This window comes from Meleagris gallopavo, chromosome Z, assembly GCF_000146605.3.
Source record: "Meleagris gallopavo isolate NT-WF06-2002-E0010 breed Aviagen turkey brand Nicholas breeding stock chromosome Z, Turkey_5.1, whole genome shotgun sequence".
NCBI lineage: Eukaryota > Metazoa > Chordata > Aves > Galliformes > Phasianidae > Meleagris > Meleagris gallopavo.
Genome location: NC_015041.2, coordinates 33777102 through 33781672, shown reverse-complemented (window position 1 = coordinate 33781672; position 4571 = coordinate 33777102). Strand labels below are relative to the sequence as shown.

At 37.9% G+C, this 4571-nt stretch overlaps 1 long non-coding RNA gene across 1 annotated transcript; it reads left to right on the top strand.

The window, feature by feature from the left end:
- The first annotated feature begins 397 nt into the window (after positions 1–397).
- LOC109363988 lies at positions 398–4571 on the top strand. The gene is made up of 2 exons (XR_004162204.1): positions 398–1739; positions 2791–4571. It is a non-coding gene; the product is annotated as an uncharacterized LOC109363988 (long non-coding RNA).

Genomic DNA, 4571 nt, shown 5'->3' with positions numbered 1-4571 from the left:
AATGCCATCATCAAGCAGGCTGATTGTCTGAGTCTTGATGACTCAGATGGGTACAACATAGATGGATCAGTTTGGATGGATGCACAGTCAGAATACTGCAGGCTGCCTACAGCCCATTGAAATATCTGGCCAATTTCCAAGTATCCAACAGGAGGACTTGAGGGAGTAACTTGTTTAGAAAATTGGTATTTTAAAGAATCAGGGGCTATAGGAAATTAGTTTGTTCTTATGTTTGGATGAGGCAAGGACTCATAATTTCAGATGAGATGAAAAGAACACTAGGGACTATGGAAGAGGAAACTATATTTCTAGTATTACCTGGAGACCTTAGCAGACTGGTAGAACAAAGTGCAGTGGCAGCTTCAGTCCAAATAAATGCTGACTAAACAGACTTTTTAAAACAGTAATACTGCTCCTAAGGTCTTCAGTGGGAGCCGAAAAACAAAATTTTTTTGGTCTTAAGGTCTTAAGGTAAGTTATTTCTGCAGTTTGCTAGTAACTATTACGAAGTTTCCCATCTTTTGCTAACATCTTTGCCAGTTGAAATGCAATGAAAATAAATACAACTACATTTTAATAAGAAAATTGTATCTTTTTTTAGTTGCAGGGCTCTCAGAATACAAAGACTAGCTTTTAAAAAAACTCATCCTCAACATATCTTGCAGGCAATAAGAGTTTTTTTGTGTAGGATTGTCTTCTCAGCTAAATGCTAGTTTAGCTGGAATTAATTTCTCTTTGTGGACTGCTTATATAGCATGACACTGAATTCACAAATCAGCAAAAGCAGACATAATTTCAAAGCTTCATTTTAAAACTAAAATGCTGTTAGCTGCCTTTATTTGACTTTCCAGAAACCTAGAAGCAGAAACTACCTCAGAGTAACCACACAGCTCCACTCCTGCCAGAGACCAAAATACACAGTACTCTCTTTCTCATTAAAAATCTAGTTCCCGTATGGACATTTTATTAAGATATTCATTGAACTGGTAGCTATATATTAATTCATGCTAATTGTCATTCTCATAAACCAAAAGGCTGGGGAGCAAGAGAAGGCAGAATGGCAGAAAAGTAAAAAGGAATGCGAAGAAATAACCTGCTGAACATTCTGTGCATTGTCTGATTTCTCTGTGCTTTTCTCCAGAGTAGATGCCTACCAGTGTTTTTTCCTGGTAAGATATTTGCTTTACCCCTAACAGGCAGTACTTTATTAGTCTTGTTCTCTGAAGTTCGACTCCTGATTCTTACAAAGCCGACTGCTTTGAAATTCAGGTTGTGCTTTCAGGCCCCTGGAAGTCACCTGCTTTATGAACGGCAGATTAAGGCAATTGTTCTTATTCTTGAGTCCATGAATAGGATTCCACAAAACAAACTTATCAAGACTGTGATTACAGAGTCTCTCTTTTCTTTCTTTTTCAGTTGCAGAAAAGAAAATGAAAGACACAAGTAGACTGCAGATGTTGATTTGCATGCTAAAGAATACAAATCTGGAGAAAATTGCAAAAAACTGCATCACAAAGAGCAGACTCTACAGACAGATCTGTACTTTTGTGATAAAATGGATCCAAAAGAAAGAAATAAAAATAATCTGTCTGAGGTGTGCTGTAATTCTCAACCTTGCTTCTGAAGGGGAGCTCCTGGAGAGTGCCCACATGCACCTGACCTTGGCTTTGCTTTCTACTGTAAGAAGATATGTAAACCCACAGGATTTGTCTTGTGTCCTCTGTGGTGCCCACAGAAAGGTAAGTGGACCTCTGGTGAGGAAATCAAGTAAGAAAGCTTACTACTGAAAATTTGAAAGAAAATTGCTGAGGTTGTTCCCAACTTGGTCAACTTCAAAGCTCTAAAATTTAAATCTAGAAAGCTCTCCTTTTTTCCAGTTATATGGTAATGTAGTGGCTCTACAGTTACTCAGATAAAAACCCTTTTGATTCTTTTTTCTGTATGCAGTTTTCAGAAACTCATTCTTTCTATCTAACATTTACTGCCTCTCTCTGTAGAAGGGATAGTAATCTCAGTATTGGGAATTTTGAGGACACAGTATTTTTAGAGTCATGAGATTTTGGAAATAAAGAGACCTGTCACTTTTCAAAAACTGTTGAAGCATTTTTGTCACTTCATGACTAGATTAAAAGGTCATTTTTTTTTCATACTTAGAAGCAAATTATACCTCTTTCAGAGCAACATTATCCAATGGATAATTCAGTCCTTAGCAGAGAGCTACAGATCTATGGGCAAGCTGTTGTGTATGTGGCAATTTCCTTTTTATGTTGCTATTTTTATTATAAAGATGACTTTTCAAGGTACAGCAGAGACCTTACATATTGCCTTCTATATGCAGTAGTTATCTTTCCAATCACTGGCAGAAAGAGAGTTTCAGGAATGTAGCTTATTTCACTGACATATTTATGGCATGTGGGCCTTGACAAAAATCGATTAATTAAATAAAATAAATGAAAGAAAGACATTGTTACTGGAGGCAGAGTGAGACGTCTTAGAAATATCTGCCAGTGTTGAATATCCTGGTTGCAATTGCTTGCTCTCACCATCCAGAAGGAAGCGTGGCAGGCTGTGGCAGAGAAGAGTATTTATAGTATCTAAATTTATGTTATCTAAAATAGAAGTCAGTGAATGAGGCAGGCTCCAAAATTGTCACCTTTTTTCTCTGACTCTATAGTCAGATATATGCTGTGCATTATCTTCAGATTTCCAATAATCACTTTATGAAATTTTTAATAGAGATCCTACTATGCCTTTTCTCCAACGTAATTACTTCCACTGCTTTTCTTCCAGTTATTCTTCTGAACCTGGAAAGAAGATGTCTCTCTTTCATAGAAACATACAGAGAACTTAGATGCATGCTATAAATATTTGGTCCATCTTTATTTTTGCAGTGGATCTGCCTGGCATCTGCAGTAACTGAAAGGAAGAAGCTAACATACTTGTCTTCAGTTTCTTCACATTGCAGGGCAGAATGTGTGTCTGCCTTTGCTTTAAATCCTTTCTTGTTCTCTGCACAAATTACACATCCTATATCCATACTGTGCTGTGGGAAAATTAGGATTCAGTATTTCCAGTCCTCCCTGCAAATGTTAGTGGTGCTTCTTCATGCTGAGAACTTTTCAGCAAGAGGCAAAGTGACATTGAATACTTCAAAATTCAATCACTCAGTTCCCTGTTATTCCTCACACTCTGAAATAAAGATGATTCATCTACAAGAAATGGTCTGTGGACCCTGTTTTTCCCTTAAATCAAACTATGGCCCACTGATGCTCCACCCTGATGACGTTTGTAATGGGCTGTGGGAGTGGGACACTGTCTTCAGTAATTCTGTCCCATGTGGTACACCAATTGAGACATGAGCTGTGCTCCAGCTGTAACCGAAGAATTGTGCACATTTCTTCATGAAGATAACATTGTAAAGATGTACCTTTTTTCCTCCTTGCCGTCTTCCAAGCAGAAAGCAGTGTCTGATATTAGTTGTTGTGTGCCCAGAGTATAAAGTCAGTCTCAATCTATATGGATAGGAAAAAAATCAGAGGCTGTATTTTATTGTGCACTGTGTTGGTTGTTCTACTGATATCTCATCCCTCTTTTGTGTCTTGGAAGCTTGAGGGAGTAGGACTCAGTTATTACCTTCATGTTTGGACTGAGCTTACATACTAAAGCTCTGACCTTTTATTGCAGACCTACATATTATAGTAATATAAATCTAATAAAGATGTAGTCAGCAGTGGCCAATCTCTAATCAAGCCTTCAAATCCATGCAATCAGATTCAGAGCTGCACTGTTGTTCTTTGTAGTCCTTTTAGTTAGCTATTCCAGGATTTTTTGAGTGATTTATCTTGTGACAATTTTCAGTACTCTTTTCACAGAAGTAAAGAAAAATAGAGTGCATCAATCAAGCCAAAAGATGAAACTGAGAAAATCATAGTGTATTTATTATCTAAATATGAAAATGTCATGAAAAAGTAAACCAAAACATCTCCAAAATTCAGGATATTTTTCTTTCTAGGTGCATTTGGTAGCTCTACCTATTACTCTTGGATGCTTCTCCAAATAAAGATCCCTTTTCTGGCTGCTTCAAGGTTTGTTGGATTTCAATTATTTGGGCTTATATTTTCCATATATGATTCTGACTCACAGAATCAGAGCATGGCTGAAGCTGGAAGGGACAACATGTGTGTCTATGTGGTCCAATGCCCCTGCTCAATTCTCATGTCCAGGCAGTTTTTGCAGACCTCAAAAGAGAAGACTCCACAACCTCTCTGAGCATCCTGTGTCGCTGTTCCCTTAGCTGCATACAACAGAAGTGCTTCATGACGATTAGATTAAACCTTGTGTTCCAGTTTGTGTCCATTGTCTCTTTTCCTGTCACTGGGCAGTACTGAAAAAAGCCTGGCCCTGTCTTCTTTGCATCCTCCCTTTAGGTGTTTATAGGCATGGATGAGATCCCCCTGAGTCTCCTCTTCTTCAGGCTGAACAGTCTCAGACATAGTCTGTCTTTGTAAAATTTGAGTTAAAAGGATTCAGAACTATCAGAGAAGAGCAATATGTATTGTTTCAGCCATGCT